Here is a 23690-nt window from a genome sequence, read left to right on the forward strand (position 1 = left end):
TCATCCTGCATGCAGATGTTTATAGCAACTTTATTCATAATTGCCAAAACTTGAAAGCAACCAAGATATCATTCAGTAGGTGAATGGATAAATACTGAGGTATACCCAGACAATGGAATATTATTAAGCACTCAAAATAACTGAGTTATCAAGTCATGAAAAGACATAGAATGAACAAATGCATATTACTAAGTGAAAGAAGCTGATCTGAAAAGACTACATACTGTATGATTCCAACTCTATGATGTTCTGGAACAGGCAAAAGTATGGAGACAGTAAAAAGAGCAGTAGTTGCCAGGGGTGGGGAGCAGGGAATTGAGTAGGTGGAGCACAGAGGATTTTTAGGGCAGTGCCTGCATCTGTAGGATACCATAATGATGAAGATAAGACATTATATATTTGTCCAAACCTATAGAATATACAATACCAAGATCATATAAACCATGGACTTTGGATAATTATGATGTATAATAAATGTCCCACTCTGGTGGGAGATATTGATAATGGGGAGGTTATGTATGGGGACAAGGGGTATATGGGACCTCTCTGTATCTTCCCCTCAATTTTGCTGTGCACCTAAAACTGCTCTAAAGAAGTAAAGTCTTTAAAAAAAAAAAAAGATACAAAGAAGGAAACTACAGCCAAAAAGAGACTCAAGAGACATATCAATTAATCATACTATTCTATTTATTCAAATAAATGAGCTGTAAAAACAAAATAAACTAAAACAAAAAAGCATATGAGATAATTAGGGAAATTCGTACAATGAATATTTGATGATATTACTGATAATACTGTTACATTTTTAGGTGTGAAAATGGCATTATGATCATGTATTTTAAGAGTTCTTATCTTTCAGAGGTATACACTGAAATATTTATGGGTAAAGGGGCACAGTGTCTGGGATTTGTTTCATGATAATTGAGGAAGGGAAGAGTATGGCCATGTGTTGACATATGTTGAAGCTGGGTGATGGGTATATGGAATGTATTCAAGTATCCTGTTTGTGTAGATGTTTGAAATATTCCATGATATAAACCTTTTAGAAATCCAATTAAAATAAATAAAATTTAAAGTAAAGAAAATGATCTGGCACAAAATCAAACTCCACCTGGCTTCACTATGAATACCCTTGCAGAGTTGATCAGCAAGGTTAGTCAAGCACTTTTCATTAAAAAAAAAAAAAAATCCTACAGCTAATATTATTCTGAATGGTGAAAGACTGAATGCTTTCCTTCTAAATTTGAAAACGAAGTAAAGATTCTCAGTCTCACCACTGCAGTTAAATAAATACTGAAATGGAAGTTGCAGCCACTGCAGTGAGGCAGGAAAAAGAAAAAAGGCAAATCAATTGGAAAGGAAGAAATAAAACTTCAGAAAACAATCATGTTATCTGAAATAGGGAATCTACCAAAAAAAAAAAAGTCTAGAACTAATAAGTGGATTCAACAATGTAGCAGGAAATAAGATGAACACACAAAGATCAATTCCATATATCAAGAAACATGTAAAACCCAAATTCAAAGCACAACACAATCTATAAACACTCGAAAGAAAATGAAGTAGTTAGGTATAAATTTAATGAAACATGTACATGATCTGTATCCTGAATATTACTAAATGCTGACAAAAGAAATCAAAAACCTAAATAAATGGAGACATTCCATGTCTATGGATTAGAAGACTTAACAGAGCAAACATATGATGAGTTCTCCCCACATTGATGTATAAGTTTAATGCAATTCCTATCAAAATCTCAGCAAGGCTTTTTGTAGCCATCAAAAATCTCACTGTAAAATTTAAATTTAAAATGGAAAAGGCACAAGCCCTAGATTAGCTAAAATAATATTTAAAATGAAGAATAAAGCAGAAGGAATCACTCTATCTTATATGAAGACCTATGATATGGATATGGTAATCAAGACAGGAGGTATTGACAGACGGATGGACACACAGATCAATGGAAAAGAACAGAGAACCCAGAAAAAAACCCACACATATATGTCCAACTGATATTTGACAAAGGTTCAAAAGCAATTCAATGGTGGAAAGATCACCTTTTCAACAGATGGGGCTAGAGCAACTGGGCATCCATAGGCAAAAAAACAAACAAAAAAAAACCTAAATCTAAACCTCACACCTTATGCAAAAATTAAATCAAAATGGATCATGGACTTCCATGTAAAACATAAAAATATAAAACATTTAGAAAAACATAGGTGAAAATCTTTGTGATTCTTCAACTTAACACCAAAAAGCAAGATTCATAAAAGGAAAAGTTGATAAATTCAGTCGCATCAAAATTTTCAAATTTCATTCTGCAAAAGTCCCTGTTAAGAGATGAAAAGACAAGCTGCAAACTTAGAGAAATATTGTAAACCATATGACTGACAAAGGACTAGTATCTAGACTATATAGTGAACTCTCACAACAGTAAAAATAAAAAGTCCAATTAAAAAATTGTCCAAAGAAATAAACAGACATCTCTACAAAGAGCAAATAGCCACATGAAAAGATGTTCAACATCATTAGCCATTAGAGGAAAATGCAAATCTAAGCTACTAGATAGCACTACACACCAATCAAAATGACCAAAAAAAAAAAAAAAAAAAAATGACAAGGCAGAGCACACAAAATTTTAGGTCAGTGAAACTCTTCTGCATGATACTATAATGGTGGATACATATCATTTGTCAAGACCCATAAAACGTACAACACCAAGAAAGAACCCCAATTTAAACTATGAACTTTGAGTAATAATGATGTGTCAAGGTAGGTACATAGATGGTAGCAAATGTATTACTCTGGTATAGGATGTTGATAATAGGGGAGGCTATATGTGTGTAGGCCAAGGAGTACATGGAAACTCTCTGTACTTCTTGCTTGCTCAGTTTTGTTGTGAACCTAAAACTGACCTTTTTAAAAAGTCTGTTAAAGAAAATATTCCCCAGGAGGAGGATTCTGGGAGAATGGTGGAGTAGGAAGCACCAAGAATCCATCTCCCCACCTAGACAATAATGACACTGGCAAAATCTAATGTAATTATTTTGGAACTCTGGTCTATTGAAGGCCTGCAACTTCCAAGGGAAGGTTTGAATGGTAAATTGAGGTTAAATTTAGTCAATTTCAGCTCTTAGCTCAGCAGCAGCAGCTTACCATCCTCTATCCCCAAACTCACAGCAGGCAGCCATGCACCTGTTCCAGGAGCACTTTGCACACAACTTGTGAGGGTCAGAGTAGGTAAGTACCCTGTCCCCAAACATTGGGGAACTGTATTCTGATAACACTGATTGCTGCTTCTGATTACGGAGGTGCAGACACAGAGATGCAAGTCCCTTCCCCCTCTGGCTAATGTGACTTCCAGGGAGATTTAAAGGATTGGCATCTTTCCTCCTGTGCACACAGTACAGGCACAGGCTTAGAAAAGACCTGAAAAGACTTTAATTTGACACCTCAGGCTGATCTCCAGCAGAGCCTACAAAAATCAGAAAACAAAACAGACAAAACCACAGCAGCAAACCCTGGGGAAGAGGGAGAATATGATTTCCAGATTATTCACTTAATTACCATTAACCTCAAATGTCTAGTACTCATCAAAAAAAACCACAAGGCATAAAAAGAAACAGGATAGGAAGACCCATTCAAATGAAAAAAAACATCAACAGAAATCATCCCTAAGAAATACCAGTGGAGGACTTACTAGACAAAGACTTTAAAACAACTATCTTGGGGCACCTGGGTGGCTCAGTCAGTTAAGCATCTGATTCTTGATTTCGGCCCAGGTCATGATCACAGAGTCATGAGATCAAGCCCCTCATCAGGCTCTGCACTGAGCACAGAGTCTGCTTGAGGTTCTCTCTCTCCCTCTCCCTCTGCCCCTCCCTCCACTCACACTAAATAAATAAATACATAAATAAATAAAACATTTTAAAAAAAATAAATAAAACTATCTTAAAGACGCTCAAAGAACTAAAGGAAGACATGGATAAAGTCAAGAAAATGATCTATAAATAAAACAGAAATATCAATAAAGAGACAGAAAACATACAAAGAAACCACAAAGAAGTTGTGGAGCCATTCTGTGTTTTCTACATGATTTAAAAGACTAAAACATTAAAAAAAATGTATATTAATCTAAAAGGTAATATTATTGTAACTTTGTCTTTTAACTTGACATTCTGTTTTCTTAATGATTTAAGAGTAATACATTTAAAAAACAATTATTATTTTTTGGTTTTGGACATACAATGTTTAAAGATGTAATTCTGTGATATCAAAAACTGAAAGGAGATGGGGATGAGCTGCGTAGGAGAATTTTTGTATGTTACTGAAATTAAGCTGGTATCAATTCAAATTGATAATTGTAGGATGTTAAATGTAACTCTCATGGTAACTACACAAAGAATATAGCTATAGAATGTATATAAAAGAAAATGAAAAGAATTAAAAACACTTTACTATTAAAAAATCAACTAAACACAAAAGAAGACACTAACACAGGAAATGAGAGACAAAAAAGCTATAAGGCTTATGGAGAATAAACAGCAAAGTGAGAGAAGTAAGTCCTTCCTTAACAGTAATTACTTTGAATGTAAATGGATTAAACTGTCCAGTCAAAAGTCTATGCACTAAGAATGAACAATCCAAAAAGAAAATTAAGAAAACAATTCTGTTTACAATAGCATCAAAAAGGATAAAATATTTAGGAATGAACTTAACCAAGGAGGTGAAAGACTTGTACAATAAAAACTATAAAACATTGCTGAAAGAAATTAAATGACACGTAAATAAATGGAAAGACATTCCATGTTCATGGACTGGAAGACTTAATATAGTAAAATTTCATTACTACTCAAAGCAACAGAGATTTAATGCAATCTCTATTGAAATCCCCCCTTTTTTACAGAACTAAAAAAATCCACTGTAAAATTTATAAATATCTTAAGGGACCATGAATAGCCGATACAACTGTGAAAAAAAAAGAATAAAACTGGAAGACTCACACTTCCCAATTTCAAAACTGACCACAAAGCTGTAGTAATCAGAACAATATGGTACTGGTGTAAAGACAGACATACAGACCAATGGAATATACTAGAGAACCCCAAATAAACACTTGCATGTGTGGAAAATTATTTTTTGACAATGGAGCCAAGACCATTCAATGGAAAAAGGACAGTCTTTTCAACAAATGGCTCTAGAAAAACAGGATATCTACTTGCAAAAGAACAGAGTTGGACCCTTATCTAACATAATATACAAAAATCCACTCAAAATGGATGAAAGTCCTAAATGTAAGACATGCAACTATAAAACTCTTAGAAGAAAACATAGGGCACAAGCTTCATGTCATTGGATTTGGCAATGATTTCTTGCATAGGACACCAAAGGAACAGGCAACAAAAGTAAAAATAGACAAATTAGAATTATGAAAATTAGACATTTTTGTGCATCAAAAGACATTGTTAATAAAGTGGAAAGGTTACCCACAGAATGGGAGAAAATACGTGTAAATCATATGTCTAATAAGAGATTAATATCTAGACCATATAGAAAACTTCTAAAACTCAAAGACAACAACAACAAAAAAAAAACACCCAATTTTAAAAATGGGCAAAGGATTTGAATAGGTATTTCTCCAAAGAAGATATGCAAATGGATGATAAGCACATGAAAAGAGGCCCAATCACTGTTAGGGAAATGCAAATCAAAACCACAATAAAGTATCACCTTGCATCCATTAGGACGGCTGCTTAAAAAAAAGTATTGGTGAAGAGGTGGATAAATTGGAACGTTGTGTACTGTTACTGATAATGTAAAATGGTGTAGCTGCTGTGGAAAACAGAGTATTTGCCCCTCGAAAAAATTAAAAAGAAGTACCATATTATCCAGCAATTCAACTTCTGAGTATGCCCAAAAGCAGCATCTTTCTGAGATCTTTGTACACCTATGGTCTCAGCAGCATTATTCACAATAGCTAAAAGGTAGAAGCAAACCCAGTGTCCACCAACTGGTGAATGGGTTAACAAAATGTGGTCTCCATATACAATGGAATATTATTCAACCTTAAAAAGGAAGAAAATCTGACAATGCTACAATATAGAAGAACCTTGGGGACATTGTGCTAACTGAAATAAGCCAGTCACAAAAAGACAAATACCATATGATTCCAGCATTCCTCATATTACTATATGAGGTACCTGGGTAATCAAATTCATAGAGACAGAAAGTGGAAGGGTGCTTGCCAGAAGCTAGAGGAGGAAGGAATGAGGAGTTGCTGTTTAATGGGTATAGAGTTTCAGTTTTATTAGATAAAAAGAGTTCTGGGGATGGATAGTGCTAACTGTTGCAGAATAATATGAATGTTTTTAATACCACTGAACTGCACACATAAAAATTGTTAAGACAGTAAATTTTATGTGTATTTTTACAGAATTAAAAAATACCCACCGCCTCCCCAAATAAAAATAATAATGACAATGCTAAATGTTGGCAAAGATGCAAAGAAACCAGACCACTCATAAATGGCTGGAGGAAAGTAAAATGGAACAGTGACTCTGGAAAACAGTTTGGCCGTTTCTTAGACCACTTAACATGCGACTATCATACAACCAGCAATTACACTCTTGGGTATTTTTATCCCAGAGACATGAAAACTTATGTTCACACAAACGCCTGTACACAAATGTTCACAGCAGCCCCTGGAAACAATCCCCATGTCCTTCCGCAAGTGAATGATGAAATACACTGTGGTACATCCATACAATGGGATATTGCCCAGCAATGAACACAAACCCTTGACATACACAACTTGGATGAATATGCAGGGAATTAGGGTACATGAACAAATCATACATATGTATGATTCCATGTATGTAGCACCCTTGAAAGACAAAGCTGTAGAAATGGAGAATAGATTAATGGTGGCCAGGGGTTGGTGAGCTATGGCTATAGCAGGACAGCAGAAGAGGTCCTTGGGGTGTTGGAACCGTCCTCTATCTTGACTGTAGGGATGACTATATGGATATTATACTATTGTTCTGCAAGATAGCACCATCGAGGGAAACTGGATAACGGACCTCTCAGATTTATCTTTTGCAACTGCGCGTCAATCTACATTCATCCCAAAATAAAAAGTATAATTAAACGTATGTAGTTATTTTTATTTTAACACGTTATTCATATTAACATGTAGTGGTTTTGTATTGTTATTTTTAGTGAAGTAAAATAAATATATATTTTTTAAGATTTTATCTATTTGAGGGAGAGAGCGGAGAAGTGGGGAGAGAGAAGGTAGGAGCAGTAGGGAGGCACAGAGGGACAAGCAGACTCCCTGCTGAGCTCAGAGCCTGATGCAGGGCTGGACCCCAGGACCCTGAGCCAAAGTCAGACACGTAACCTACTGAGCCACCCATGCACCCCAGTGAAATAAGTATTTTATTTTTTAAGAGATTTTTCAAGTAGGCTCCACACCCATCATGGAGCCCAATGTGGGGCTTGAACTCAGGACCCTGAGATCAATGAGGTAAGAACATGAGTCAGACACTTAACCAACTGAGCTATCCAGGCGCCCCTGAAATAAATCCTTTAAACTTCAGTTTTAATTTCTAATAGAGTAAATGTTAATAGACAGAACACACTTAGAGAAAAGCTTGGGGTCCTCAATAATTTTTAAAATGGGGTCTTTGGACTGAAGAGTTTGAGAACAGCTCCTCTGTCCAACGGCCTATATATTTAGAATTATCTCTCCATTCATAGTGAGGCATGAATCGTTGCATTTAACTTGGACCCTAGGTGACTCCAAAGAGCAAGAAACAGAGAGCAAGTGATATGCAAAGTCTTCCCAACTTTATCAAGGGAGGAGCTGCCTAGAGTAAGTCAACCAAGGCACCATGCCCGAAGTGTGTACGATACACAGGAACCTCACCTCGAGTAGATAACAAGGAATACAAAAGGTCATAAATTTCAACCAGAGGAGACAATTTTCATGATGACAATACTGCCTTGAAGTTTACTTCTTACCCTAACAGGTCTTTCAGTAGTAATTCATGTTAGGGAAAGCTCATGGTATTTTCAACAGTCTCTAGTATGAGAAATAAGAAGAAAGGAACCCTAGGAATAGTAGCAACTCTAACAAAAACCCAGTGTGGTGCATGCAGTGCCTAGAACAGAACATCTCTGCGTGGATGATTGGCTCCTAATTTTAAAAAAAGGAGAAAAGAAGAACAAATGTTGAACTAGCATAGGAATCTGATTTGGAAGAAATGAAAACACAGTTTTTATGCAAAATGGTCAAGGCCTACCTGCCATTGTTCAAATTATGTTAATACACTATTACCATGCATATTCAAAATGAAATCTATTGTTCTTTATTGATTTTTTTTTTTTTTAATTTGACAGAGAGAGAGAGAGAGACAGTGAGAGAGGGAACACAAGCAGGGGGAGTGGGAGAGGGAGAAGCAGGCTCCCAGCTGAGCAGGGAGCCCAACGCAGGGCTCGATCCCCGGATCATGACCCGAGCCGAAGGCAGACGCTTAATGACTGAGCCACCCAGGAGCCCTGAAATCTATTCTTATGGCCCCGGAAACTTTGGTATATACCTAGATAACACTTACCTTTTCAATAGGTTTTGTACTGAAAGGGCAAGTGACTCTACTTAAGCTTCTGAGAAAGCTAACAATCCGTAGTAACCAATCAGCCTACTTCTACAAAACGTTCCATGCTCTTTTTTAAAGCAGTACTCTTGGGGCGCCTGTGTAGCTCAATCAGAAGAGTGTGTGATCTTGATCTTGTGGTTGTGAGTTTAAGCCCCAGACTGGGAATAGAGATTACCCAAATAAAATTTTTTCAAAATAAAAGTTAAATTAAAAATGTAATAAAATAGCACTCTTTTACTAATGTCTGCATGGCGTTTCTCTCAATAGAACTGTAGGTAAAGTATAATGGCATTTCATGGGTTTGGGTTTTTTTCAGGGTTTTTTTTTTTAAGATTTTTTTATTTTTAGAGACAGAGAAAGAGAAAATCCTGAGCATGGAGCCCATCAGGGGGCTGGATCCCAGGGCCCTGAGATCATGACCTGAACCAAAATCAAGAGTCGAATGCTTAACCAACTGAGCTACCCAAGTGCCCCTCTTTTTTTTCCAGGCTTAAATGATCTTCAAACACTATTAGCTTCTGCATTGCCCCTAACCTCACAAAGGGGTCAGATAGGTACTAATGACAAATTTCAGCTCTCCCTCCAAAACAATTCTTTTCCCTCTCAGTCACTGTGGCCCCAACAAATTATCCATGTAACGTTTCTCACTGGCCTATTTCTTAACTAAACTTTGTGTTCTCAACAAAATCAGCTGGTTAAAAATGAATCCACTTCTTGACTATCTCCTGTTGAATACCTGCTAGGTTATATCACATCACAGCATCTCATTTAATGCTCAGAACAAACCTGTAGAGTGAGGGGGGAAATAAATCTGACATTTCTGCTATGAATAAAACTATATGATTTTCCAGTAAAAGTGAGAACATTTATCCTATAGGAAAAACAAAACAAACCCCACAACTTTCTTGACCATACATTTTAAGTATCATTAGTAAAAAAAAAAAAATCAACTCACTGAAGATCCTGAGTGCTGTGTTCCCTGCTCAACTAACACAGAAATCTCACCGAGGATCTTCTCACAAGTCAGAAGAAATCGAACATGAGAGAAATAACCTCCATTTGGAGGATCCGATTGAAGAGCTCATCCCAAGTTCCAGGCTGGATACTCTGCTGTAATGGACAGAACATGGCTTTGGGTCAGAAAGTCCGCCTTCAACTGTCAGCACTGTTACTTACTAGCCTACCTCCCTCAGTCACAATCACCTTCCTATAAAATGGAGATCATCATGTTTGTTGGAAGGATTAAATGAGACACTGTAAGTTGCTATAACTAAGGGTATTCAACAAATACTATCTATCCTTATCATATCCTCTTGAATAACTCATAGGTATCTATGAGAAAGAGAATATGTCAACAGGCTTTAAGTTAAGTAACTGGGGATGAATTCACTAGAAAGAATTACCCACAGAGGAAGATGACTTCGTGAACGCCAGGAGGGAAGTTGTCACTAACATTATATCAATTCTTCTGCAATTCAGAGATTCTTATCCCACTTCTCATTTAAAACTTTTACTGACTCACACTCTGTTGTTGTCTCTAACCCGCCGTTGTCTGCTCTGTTCAACACCCACCCTTTCTACTGTGCTCTGTAATGTTGTGGCTAAGAGTCTATAAACTATATTTTTCTATTAGCTTCTACTACTACGAGGTACTGGCAGGAGAGCAGAAGGCAGAGGAGGGAGAAAAGCGCTCTCTCTCTCTCATTCTTCCATTCTCTCTCTTGCTGTTAATCTCTCTCTGCTTCTGACACCAATTCTAGAAGTGGCTCTTTCCTTTGGCAATCCTAGCTCCTACACCAAGGCCCCTTCTCCATCTTATTCTGTGGTCCCACTACCTGCCACAGGGTCTTTCTGGGCACTCCTGGGTTCTACTAACACCACCAGTCCTACGGGGTGGAAATTGCTAGCTCCAGTACCAGTATCAGGTTATCTCAATGGATACCCATTGCTTTCTCAGCCCTCCGGTATGTGCGTAACCACTTTCCTGTATTAAACTCCTTCTGTTGAAATACACAGAGAGTGATCTGTAAAAGTCCTAACCCCTCCGGGTGGCCTCAAGATCCTGCATGATCTGATCCCTATCTACCTTCCAAGCCTCGTCCAGTGACCCTAGTTCCCTGACTCTCCCAGGTGTTTTTACTTCCTCAAATACTCCAATCTCCATCTTGCCTCATTATCTTCATACCTGGCTCCTTCTACGTGACATTTTCTTCCTTACACCATTCACCTGGGCATTTTTTTCACCCCTTAGGTGTCCACTTCAATGTCTCAATTTCTCAAAGAGGTCTGTGTTGAGATCCCTAAATCAAGTTATATTTTACATTCTCATAGCACTCATGCTTTCCCTCCAGAAACGGTATTATCACAATTGTATCCATATAATCTTTTGTAGGCTTATTTGCTCAATATTTGTCTCCCCTTACCCAACTTTCCAGGACACAAGAACAGAGACCAGGTCTGTTCTCTGCTCTATCCTTAGTGTACATAAAACAAAATAAATGTTCAATAAGTATTTGTCAAATAATAATAAGCATCCTTTACTTATTCTTAGAAAGTGGTAAACAAAACATGTTCATAGCATTACTCCTTTGATCTTTACAAGAGCTTTGTGAAGTACATCAGGCAGGGATGAGAAAGGGATAAGCTCCAGTTTCCAGAACGTAGAAGCCAACTGGTAGCTCATTCGGCCTGCAATGACCCAGATCTGACCACACTGGGGCAAACAGGGCTGTGGTAAGTAGACTTCCAAATGAAATAAACACAGAGGCCACCGGCACAAGTTTAAACACAAGGAAGGAGAGGGATAAATTTAAAAAGGAGGCCCATGAATACTGGAGAATCTAAAATGAAGTGGTAGCAACTGCCTGTTGCCTAGTCCTCTGTTCATCTACCTCAAATCCCAGGGGAAAAACTCCTGCAGCTAGACGGCTTGCAGTGGGCTATGTATGGATGGTGTGCTGTTATTGACTACGACCCTGCCTAAACCATGGCCTAGCTGCTGAGCCCCTCCTCAGGCCTCTCCTGGGAAGAGCCAGAAAGGGGGCCCAGGCCCAGAGGTACTGCTGGGCCAGGATGCCTGTAACAGCAACCGCGGCAGCCCTGGGCTTAGTCCCCAGATCAGGCCTTTCACAGCAGAAAGGATCTTGACAATAGAGCTCTCGTCCAGGTTCCTCTCTCCCAGAGTCCTTATAACAAAATCACAGGCTTATCTTTTATTGTCCTTTTTCCTTCTAAGATCCAGTCAGAAGAGCAGGAATCTAACCATTATTGCCTCAACTGCTTCATTTCACCGAGAGGAACGAATTTAATAACTCAAAACACACTTCTGGCCAAGTTTCACTGAGTGTAACAGAGTTATTTCTGATTCATTACATGTTTTCAACCACAACATGGAATGTCTGGTAGAATCTGTAAAACATCTACTGGGAAAAAAATGAGTGAGTTTAGCACAGGTGCAATACACAAGGTTGATATACAAAAGTCAACTGTATTTCTATACACTAGCAACAAATCATCAGAAGTTGAATTTTTTTTTGAGAAAGAGAAAGAGTATGAGAGAGCAAGCGGGGGAGGGGCAGAGAGAGAAAGAGAATCCCAAGACTCTGTGCTGAGTGCAGAGCCCGATATGAGGCTCCACCCCACAACCCCGAGATCATGACCTGAGCTGAAATCAAGAGTCCGATGCTTAACCGACTGGGCCACCCAGGCACCGCAAATTAAGTAAATTTTCGAAATCATGTTCACCTAGGGTTTTTTTCTTACTTTTTAAAATGTTGCTGGTAGAAAATTTTAAATTATATGTGTGGCTCACATTGGTGGGTCTCATTGTATTTCCGTTGCACAGCACCGCTAAAGGCTTAGAAGCCTAGAAGCTGCAGAGGGGAGGTGCTACAAGAATTCAGAAAGGAATGACCAATAGCATGTGATCTTCAGAAGAGGGTGAGCTCCCCCAAGTAAGAAATGTTAGGTCTTTGTCCAAGAGTTCCATATCCTCTTTTCATCCTTTCGATGTTGGTATTCCCCTGGGATCTGTCCTAAGAAATCTCAGATCCATTCTAGATCCCTGAGCCTTTTGTTAACATCACGGACACCTCAATCTCAAATGTCTCAAATTAAACTCTCTGTCCTGCTCCCAGACCCACTTCAGTGAACACTGGCATCAAGGAAACCAGAAGGTCTCTGAGGACAGAGCTTCTGCCCAGTCACTAGCAATGCACTTTCACTTCCCACTGCCTTTCAAACCAAACCTCCCTTACCTCCCCCCCCTCCCACCCCTTGTTGCCCAAAGTCCCACACAACTGCCAGGGATCCAAACTGAACCTCACTGGTTGGTCTTTGGGCTAAATCAGTTAGCCTTATAATTAGCCTCTGAAATGGGTTTTCAGACTGTTGCTTCCCTCATTTGTTAAAGTCTCTTTCAGAAGGGGCCCTGCTTACTTTTCTTATTCATTTTCACCTCTCCTAGAGCCACAAAGCTCTTTCTCTGCTAGTGTTAGCACATGCTTAGCACCTCACTTAAGCAAGGGGGTCCAATGGACAGCGTCCATCAAACAGCTCCCCACATACCCGCTAGAAAAGGAGACTCAGAAATAGCACAGAAAAAGGCTACACACAAGAACATGTGTCCAATAACAGGACCTACAGAGGATTTGTTTACTTCTGAAAAACATACCCCTTGGGAAATAAGCTTGCCATTTCCCCCTTATCTCTCCTAGATGTGTATCACCTCAGCTGCTATTGCAGTCATTCATTTTTCCACTAATTCAACAAATATTTGTAGAATACCTACAAAACAGCCATGAACAGGATAGGTGAAGTCCCTTGTCTTCCTGGCAGGGGAAGCGGGGAGAGACAAGAGAACATCAAAGAAACAGCAGCGAGAATTGTGGAGAGACTCAAAAGTAGCACATGTGAAGGTAAGCATGTGATTGCATTAGACCGTGCCTTCAGGAAGGACCCTTCTGAGGGGGTGATGTCTACACCTAAGTCTAAATGACAAGGAACAAAATGGGTGAAGATCAAGGGAAATTATTTCAAGTTGAGTGAGTCGTTAATATAAAGGCCCTAAGAGCAACGGGCTTACAATATTTACCCCACACTACCTTGCTTCCATGTTTCAACTGTTTTCCGAAAATTCAACTGAATTTTCTAAGGCCTGGAGGTTCCAGCAATGCCCATCACACACAATACCTACAATGGTTAAGAAATAGTGGTACATGGGAAAGAAGCTGGGACTTAGAAGAATCATGACTTCATCCTTTCACCTACTATTTATTGAGCATTTGCCTAATAACTGACACTATTCTTACTCAGATGACAACCAGAAATGAGACAGAAGACATCAAATAAGCAGTTGCAAATCCATGAAATTAATGTAACAGCAGGAGCTGAAACCGAGTACCTCCAGTTACCCTCAGCACCCAGAGCACAGGCACCTGATTCAGGTCTGGGGAATGTGGGAAGACTTCCCTAAATTGTTCACTGTTCAGCAAAGATGTAATGACAAGTAGGACTGAAATCAAGAAGGGGAAGCGGAAGGGTAGGGAGAGGAAACAAAAAAGCATTCTGGGTGGAAGGAACATCACAGGCACAGGCCCAAGGTGAGAAAGGGCAGAGAACAATGGAAGAATGTATGGCCAGAGTATGTGGCATCAGGAGCGAAAGGGGGGAAGGGGGCTGGGGAGGGTAGTAAGCACTGGGTTTTGAAGATTTTATTAGATGTTAAAATTTATCCCAGAAACAATGGGGAGTTATGGAAGAGCTTTAAGGAGGGGAGGGGTATGACAAGATTTACACTTTAGAAACATCTCTGGCTTTTGGAAACGCTATCTGGAAGATATCCTCCAGGGCTAGAAATAGGGGACCATTTAGGATTTGCAGCAATCCAGGGGGAAGATGATGACCTGAACTAAGATAATGGCAAGGAGGATGGAAAGATGGACTGAAAATATATGTAGGAGATAGAATTACTAGTATTTGGTGACACAGTACATATGAGAAGCAAGTGGAGATGGGGAGATCTGAGAAGAACCTCAGGTTTCTGGTGTGAACAGCCAGGTGGACCAGTAGTGCCATTTCCCGAGAGGAAAAGTACAAAATGAAAATAAACTTCTAGGGACAAAGGAAGTTAAATTAGAAACATGAAGAGTCTAAAGTACTGGGGCACCTAGGTGGCTTAGCAGGTTGAGCATCTGACTCTTGACCCCAGGTCTCCATCTCAGGGTCATGAGTTTAAACCCCAAGTTGGGCTCCACTCGTGGAGCCTACTTAAAAAAAAAAAAAAGTCTGAAGTGCCTTTGAGGTCTCCAAATGAAGCTACCAGAGGTCGGCTGGACTCTTGGGCTTGGAACCTGAGAAAAAGGCCTGGCTTAGCAGAACAAGAAAGGGAGAGCCATTTAAGAGACATCAACTCATTTGAATGTGGATTCAAAGCACTGTGAAAAAATATCTTTGAGACAATCATAGAGATTTAGGAAGGATTAGATGACATTAAGTAATTACACTATTAATTCTGCTTAGGTATAAAAATGGCACGGTGGCTCTAATTTTCAAAAGCCCTTACGAGGTGTATATTGACGTATTTATAAGCGAAATGATAAGATGCGCAAAATGTCAGTGGCTGTTGCAGTGAGTGACGGGGTCCACGGGCATTAAACTATTATCTCCACTTTTGTTTGTGTTTGAAAACATCTGTAGTATCTTTTCTATGAAGTCACCTACCTATAGAGGCAACAGTGAGAAATGGATAGAATTGCTCTGGGATGAGAAGAAATGGGAAGAAAGAGGTAAGTGAGGTCAGGGGAGGCCAGCATTCTGAGGAATCTCATTATTTAAGGAAAAATGCAGGAAGAGGAGTCGCTGCAGAAGCTTGAAGACGCTTCTGGAGGGGAGTAGAAAACCCAAGAAGGGCATGTGCAGAAGCCAAGGGGAGAGCCACAGGAAGGCAGGAGTTGCCAGCAGTGTCCACAGTACAGAGACCTGAAGTAGAAACTCTGAACAGGACTCACAGCGTGTAGCAACCAGAAGGTACTGTGACTCTTCCTAAGTCAGCCCAGCACAGCGGTGGACCCAACCCTGGATTTCGGAGGGCTGAAGAATGAATGCGATGTGAGGAAATGGGAAACGGGGTACAGCCCACTCTCAAGTGGTTGAGCCCTGAAGGGCAAGCGAAAAGGGTCGTAACTAAAACCCTCTGGGACTGGGGCATCTGGGTGGCCCAGTCAGTTAAGCGTCTGCCTTCGGCTCAGGTCGTGATCCCAGGGTCCTGGGATCGAGTCCTGCACTGGGCTCCCTGCCCAGTGGGGAGTTCGCTTCTCCTTCTCCCTCTGCCCCTCCCCCTGCTCGTTCTCTCTCGCTCTCTCAAATAAATAAAAAATCTTTTAAAAAAAAAAAAACCCAAAACCTCTGGGACTGACAAAGGGCTTTTGGTTAAGATGGGAAAGATTGGAGCCTGGTTCAAGGAAGCAAGGGGTGGCCTCAGTCACTCACTAATCCTGAACTTGGGCAGGTCGCATTTATAAAACAGGATAATAATTAGGACAAACCTTCAGAATTCAAATGAAATAACCTACCGTGAAGGCCTTCAGTAAAGTGTCGAGTGTTATGTACATTACCGTTATTAACTAGGTAAATGATTACCCTGACATTTATAAAATCCAAGCAGCCTTACCCTTATGCTTGTTTCTTCTCCATAACCAGAGAACATTATATCTTCACTGGCAGAGAGGAAAAGAGAGAGATCAGAGCAAAATAGCTAGTGAGGATAATCAGAAGATATACCTGCCATTTTTCTATTGGGAACAGACGAGGTAGTGGTTTATTCTGCAAAGCAAATGAATCCCCAATCATTTTTTTATTCATGGTAAACAGGAAAAATATTTAAAGCCTAGCAATATGTAGCCAACAGATTGTACCTATTACAAAGGCAAATGTAATAATAAAAGAAGTAGAGTTCCATAAAAATTAAATAATGAAAATGGTATTCCAGAAAGCCATTAGTGAGGAACTATGATGCTAGGAACAGTAGCACTTTCAATGTAAGCAAAGACCTTTGCTTTTAAAATCCTTAATGAATATAAGTCCAAAAAACAGTACTAAAAGCTATGGGAAAGTCTTGAAAATCAAACTGTCAAAAAAATAAAAACCCACAAATCCAGGCTGTGTCGACGTCCATAATGGACCCTGAAGTCAATAGCGTGTTCATTAAATGGCTGCAAACCATCACTAAGTGGATATATACAGTCCATTTTATGTGTTTATTCTGGTGTGTGGGTTTTTTTTTTTTTTTTCTTGTTTAAATTAAAAGCCTATTGCTAGCACTAAAGAATTTCAAAATTTTAGATTCTGGCTTAAAACTACAGCCAATAGAGTTCCCGTGGAGCTCCCAACTGTCTCTTGCCCCGGGCTTTTCTCCTCTTGCTCTCCAGTCTCATCTCCCCCACCTCCTGGAACCCCCAGCACAGTGGCTGCCAAGAATGTAAGTATGTTCAGTTATTTAATTTTTCATCACCAGTTTTAGTTCCCTGAAAGGCATTTGTATTTTCAAAGCTATGTCATGGTAAAAAGGAAGTCTCCACGTTCTGGTAAGCAAATGAGACACCGATTCTCTTTTGGGGAAGGAACCCGAGGCTCACGTCTTTGAAATCACATCCCACTGGCTGCAGCACCCCTGCGTGGATGCAAGAGATCAGTCTGGAAATAAAACTTCCTCTCTTGGCTCTCAGCTCACTATTCCAGATTTACTGAAATTGAGTATCAGATCTTTTTTTTTCCTTTTCCTAAAAGCAGACTTCAGTGGAGATAAAGTGAGGGAGAATGCCATTCAGGGAGCATTAAGCCCAGGAGAGAAGAGTGTGTAATCTTCATCAGCCCGTAGGCAAAGGGCCCCGAAGCAGCTCCACAGATGTGGGTTTAATAAGGATACAAAATAGACTCAGGGATGTTTTTATCTCAGGAAAAAAAAAAAAAAAAAAGGTTTGGAGAAATCAGAACTGAAATATAATTTCGCTTTATTTTTTAAAACATTTTATTTATACTTTTCTACCTTCTTTAACAATAAAACAGTAATTATCTTACTAGAAATACAAATAAGATTTAATAAAATGGCATTTTCCAAGCCTTAAGCAAAATGAATGTTTGAATTATCTTTTAAAAGTAATTTGCTATGTTCTCCTGCTGTCAATTATCATGAAGTTTGTTCATAGTTGACACTTTGCATGGGTGAAGTACTTTATTAATTGGATCTGTAAGCGTATGCTCAGTACCTCCTGTATTAACTGTATTGTCAAAACAAGCTTAATTCTGGAGATACTCTCTGTTTTGTGGCCCTATAAATGGTAATTAGGTGGTGAATGGAATGAAATCTACTGCCTGCCAGGGATTATGCTAGGTTCTCCAACAGCATTACTCAATAATCCACCTCAGTGGCTACTATTATTCTCTTCATCCAGATGAGGAAACTGGAGAAAAGTGAAATTAAGAAACTGGCCCAAGGGTGTTATGCACAAACAATGAATCATGGAACACTACATCAAAAACTAATGATGTAATGTATGGTGATTAACATAACAATAAAAATTATTTTAAAAAAACTGGCCCAAGATCACACAGCTGATAAGTGACAGAGGTGAGAAGGACCTCTGCTCTGTCTATCACGAAGTTAGTCCATGATCCTTTCACATTTGTTGATGAACCAAAGAAGTAATTTAAATCATGCAATTGCTGGCCACTGATCAGCCGTCAGAGCTGGGATTCCAGGGCCTCAAATAATATTAACAGGCAGCCCTCTTACTTTGTGATGAGGGTCCTCTGCATAGTCAGAAAACTATCGGAGCTATCCTGAAACCTAGAATCCTGCTGTAAATCCTACCATTACATATGTCACTGCAAATGTATTTGGGCTAACAGGGAGCATCTAATAGTACATAAACTCAAATCCCCTATGGTATTTCTTATAAAATAATTTATTAGCTTAAATAAGATGCAGCCCCTTTCTGAAACTGTCATTCTGTGAAAAAACATCTAAGACCTTTTTTCTGATAGAAAGTTTGTTATTTATACTTAACTATGAATATCAAGCCAGTATCTCTTACTTCCGGCCAACAATGACTACAACAAATGAAGCTTTTGTTCAAATATATAAATGATTTCACCTAGCAACAGAACCAAGACAGGATCCCAGTTAATGAGCTAATAGTACAAGCAATCATTCATCTAGTCATTCATTCAAAAATAACTAATCAAATAGCTATAATGCACTAGAGCCTGTGCTAAGCCAACTAAAGATATAATAATAGCTAATACTTATTGAGCACTTTACAGTATGTCAAGCATTCTCTAAAGGCTTTACATAGGGGCGCCTGGGTGGCTCAGTTGGTTAAACATCTGATTCTTGATTTCAGCTCAGGTCATGATCTTGGGGTTGTGAGATCGAGTCCTGTGTCGGGTTCCACACTCAGCAGGGAGTCTGCTTGAGATGTTCTCTCTCCCTCGCCCTCAGTCCCTCCCCCCACTCACACTCTGGATAAATACATACATACATATATACATACATACATACATACATACATAAAATCTTTATTAAAAAAAGAATGACATTCCTTGAGGCAGAAAGAATAAAATAAATAAAATAATAAAGGCTTTACATGTAATATCTCATGTAATCCTCCTAACAATCTATGAGGTACTGGCCTATCTCTAGCATGTGCCAGGTTAGAAGCAAGAATAAAATAGAGAACCCTGGCCTACCTCCCTCCTTTTCCCCGCTGCAACATATCTTGTACCAGAGAAGGAGCCTTGGGTCAATCGGTATGGACATCTCAGACAAAACATCCCAACCGTGTCCACCTTCCCACACTGCAAACAGCAGGTCTTCAGTTACCATGAGGTTTCTGGGTATGCACACTGGGGACACTGTCTACCTCTGAAAGGATGGACCTGGGGCCAAAGCCCAGCTGGTTCGGGAAGCATGCTTAGAGCTATTTGGGTAGGGAGTCCTAGGATCTCAGGTATCACAAGTCTGATCTAAAAGAAGCAGGTACAGGCATGTTCCTTTGGCCCTAGGGACTGCTTGCCTGTGGGGTGGGATATAGCCAGACTGGTTTAGAGCAGCATCCTCTAAAGCACCAGGTCCAGGAGCCCCAGGTGCCTGGGATGGAAGAGCAGTATCAGGGAGAAAGGTACTGTTACTCTCCCCAATTGGAAGATGAAAAAACTAAGATGAAAAAGTAAATAACTTGTTTTAGGTCACATAGCTAATAAGGGGCAGAGCCAGGGTTTGGATGTAGGTAATCTCTGGAATCAGACTGCATGGGTTCAAATCCCTAGCTCTACCCATTAGACTGTGTTGCCTCTCCCTGGGTTCATGAAGAAAGCAGTTCTCTGTTGTGATAGAACTTATTATGTAGTGGGAAAGGCAGACAATAAACAAGGTTAAAAAACCAAATAACTATATAACTACATGCTTTATAATATACAAATCATATAAATTTTAAGAGTTATAAGCAAAAGGTAGTGATAGATAATGTAACCAGTGGGGCCAGGGGCAAGGAAGATCATTTGGATAGGGGTCCTTATAGAAAGTCTTTCTAAAGAGCTTGCACTAAGGTGGTAGCTAAAAGGTAAGAAATAGTGGCCGTTCAAAGTCAAAGGGAAGGACAGTACAGTTAGAGGGTCTGGCATATAATATCTCCACTCTGCCCCTGCCAGATTGGGATACCTATCTGACTTTATTCAAAACTTCTATTTTTCCAACCCATATTCACTCATTCCCTCATTCACTAAAGCATTCATTCATTTATTCATTCAAAATATTTCTAAAAGCCTGTTTTAAGTTCTGTGGTAAAAACAGGAGGCATCAGGACAAATCCTGACATTTGGAAGTTTATAATCAGCCTAGGAGGGAAGCATAGATGCCCAAATAACTACAAAAATGGTGAACGCTGGGGGCACCTGGGTGGCTCAGTCAGTTCAGTGTCCGACTCTTGGTTTCAGCTCAGGTCATGATCTCGGGGTCATGAAATGGAGCCCCGCGTCAGGCTCCATGTTGAGCAGGGAGTCTGCTTAAGGCTTCCCTCTCCCTCTCCTTCTCTCTCTGCCTCTCCACCTGCTCGTGCGTGCGCTCTCTTGCAAATAAATAAATAATCTTTTAAAACAATGGTGACCGTTTATTAACTATTTACTAGGCAATAAGCACTGTATTAAATCCCTTACTTCCATGCATTATTTCATTTAATTTTCACAATAACCCTATGAAATACGTACTACTATTGTGTCCGTTATTGAGATGAGAAGCTGAGCAGTGACATTAACTTGCAGTGGTTGCATGGCTGGGAAGAGGCTGAGCCATTTAGCGACCACATTAAAGTGGATTTCTCATATTCCCACAAATTAGAGGGGAGAAGAAAATTTGCAGATAAGGAGAAGAAAAGCTGCTCTGCTTGTGCATTTCATTGATTACCCTTCCATCTAGAACCTACTAACACCAAGAGAAGGGTGAGTCTGAGGTCTCTCTGGTCCTGCCGCTCCACGGGACCTGCTTTAAATGTTAGCTTCCTTCCTCAGGGCCTGACATGGCCTCTGGAAGAAAACTGAGTAAATCCTCTCAGACCCCAGTGGACATCCCCTAATCCTGTCTCCTGCAGGTGAGCATCAAGAAACCCACTCTGCCCCAGGCGTTTTAACGTGTGACTTCTGTACCTGGTCATGGCCCTTGGGACAATCATCAGCACTAGTACCCCGTAGGCACTGTCCCCTCTCCAGAGCTTCCTACAAATAGAACTCCAGCTGTCCACAGCCCCAGATCCCGCCAGTCACTGCAGACTACATCCGAATTTTTGGAGTGCAGGGATGGGGGGGTGAGGGGGAGGCGTGAAGGCAGCACGTGGTGGGGGAGGGGTGGTGGTATATTTTTAAAATATAGTCATGGCACTTTGGAAATATCAGTTTAAAGCACATGGTTCCCCCCCTTTTAGCTAACTTCAGCTAATTCTCATTTTTCTAAGTGTACATCTACATATTTTCATTAGAAAGCCAATGACCTCAAACCACTCTCAGCAAATGCTGAATGATCCTAGCTTGCAATCCCACATAGCCTATGTGCTGACACGGTGTCCTCAACTAATAAAGTACACATCAAAGCATATAATCAAACTCTGTGGGTGGAAACTTGTTTCATTTTTGGTAACAAATTCATAGGTGGGAGTGTCTCTAGTACTTCTCATCCCCCCCCCCCCCACCCTCCAAATCTTGGGAGAGTTCTTCAATAAACATATTCCAGCAGAGGTCCTTAACTTGTAGTTACGAATGCTCTGAAATTGTATGCGGAATTGTGAGGGCGTATGTACATCTTTCTGGGGAAAGGATCCATAACCTTCATCAGATTCTCAAAGAACCTACAACTCCCCAAAGGTTGAGAATTACTGCATTTCAGTGATACTACCACAAATCTTAGTTCCTGTCTTGCACAACTTGGAGATGTATAAATTTATTTCTGTGTTGTTCTGGGGGAACTATAAGGATTTCAATTTTAGTAATTTTAGGCCCTTTCTATCAGGAGTGATTAAAAGAACAGGGAACTGACACCAGAAACAGGAAGAACCACAATCAGCAGGGCAGGAGTGGGAGTGTTTGTGACATCGTGGGAGAGATAAAGAAGTCCAGGGAAAATAAACCTGCTTTTGCAGTGCCCTCCCATGTCTGCAGGGAGCATGGGCAAACAGACAGCTGCAGCTTGGAGCCATCCTGGCCAAAGCTAAAGCTCTCAAAGGGAGGAATTAAGAAATACAGAAGCCCTCCATGGGTTCAGTTCCTCAACACCTCCAGGGAGTTTGAGGTTGAAAAAAATTAAGATCTTATGGGGAAAAAAATAAAAAAGACCCATTTGTAGTTTCTAGAACACACTGATATAGACACAATTAACTGAATTATGTCTTATACATCTTAAATTAGCAGAAATGGGAACTGTTCTGTAATTTTCCACTTACCTTTTCTCTGATTGGTAGAAATGTTCTAGGATCTCCTTTCCTCAGAGGTTGGACACAATACTTAGAAATCTGCTTTGCTTCATTGTAGATAATCTGTATCCTGAGAGTCACTATTTCTCAAGCTACCTAGAGGCTTCCTAGGTTTCAGATTCAGGGAGCCAGAGCTGTCCGTTCTTGCCCAGAGTTCCATCTCCTGGGTCCTGAGTGAGCCCAGTATAAATCACAGAATACCTTGTCCATTTGAGCTGGTCACATAAGTCACAGGTCCTTGATTTGTTCAATTATTTATGAAATAAATTCTGGGCCTCTTCTTTATGCCAGGCATTCTACTAGGTATTGAAGAGGTGGCCGTGGCCAAGACAAGCATGGCCTGGGGCCTCGTGGGATTTCCAGTCTAGTGGGGGACACAAACTAATAATCAGAGGCAATTACCACACACTGTGATGTCCATTGTGACTGGAGTCCCATTAAAAGGGGACCTAAACTGGACTTGGTGGGGGATGGTTGGGGAAGACAGAAGGCAGTAATGGCTCAACTGGGACCTGAAGGAAGAATGAAAATTAATTAGAAAAGAAAAGAATGGGTCAAAGGAAGAACTGAAAGCACATATGACAAAACAACAACAATAATAAGTATGGCACTACCAGAACAATCGAGTAGCTGGAAATAAGGTAGACGGGGACCAGACCATGAAGCCTCCGTGAGCCATGTTAAAAAGACTTATCCCTGAGAGCAACGAAGAGACTTTGAAGGATTGGAGGATTCTAATCAAGAGACTGACAGGACGATTTGTATTTTAGAAAGATAACTTTGGGTGTTACATGAAAACTGATTGAATGGGCTACGATGAAGGAAGAGAAACCAGTTCCAAGGGGAGATACTGGCTATCTAATTTAGCAAAGTGACAGCAGGGGGAGAAAGAAGAGAAATGATTTGCAATATAGTTATGTCCTGAGAGCTTTCTGCTAGAGGGCTGGTCTAAGACCTAGAGTTTTCTTTGCTTCAACTTTCTCTGTTTTCCCAGGAGTTCCCTGGAAAGACCTCCACACCT

General features: G+C 40.0%; 1 protein-coding gene and 1 long non-coding RNA gene across 3 annotated transcripts in view; one reads left to right on the plus strand and one right to left on the minus strand.

Moving 5' to 3' along the window:
• Positions 1-23017, minus strand: part of LOC113921168 — a 28122-nt gene extending 5105 nt beyond the window's left edge. The window contains exons 1-2 of the long non-coding RNA XR_003519570.2: positions 22640-23017; positions 9613-9767 (exon numbers count right to left, since the gene is read on the minus strand). This is a non-coding gene — a long non-coding RNA (uncharacterized LOC113921168). The remainder of the gene's footprint in view (positions 1-9612; positions 9768-22639) is intronic.
• The window catches only part of LOC113921132 (translation initiation factor IF-2-like), a 54295-nt gene that overhangs the window by 24126 nt on the left and 6479 nt on the right, over positions 1-23690 (plus strand). The window contains exon 3 of one of the 2 annotated variants that reach the window (XR_003519557.1): positions 15493-15683. The gene's annotated coding sequence lies outside the window, so the exon portion shown is untranslated. Of the gene's footprint in view, positions 1-15492; positions 15879-23690 lie in introns of those variants that run through there. The other variant, XM_027591581.2, reaches the window with a different exon arrangement.

The sequence above is a fragment of the Zalophus californianus genome, chromosome 15 (assembly GCF_009762305.2).
Source record: "Zalophus californianus isolate mZalCal1 chromosome 15, mZalCal1.pri.v2, whole genome shotgun sequence".
Taxonomy (NCBI): domain Eukaryota; kingdom Metazoa; phylum Chordata; class Mammalia; order Carnivora; family Otariidae; genus Zalophus; species Zalophus californianus.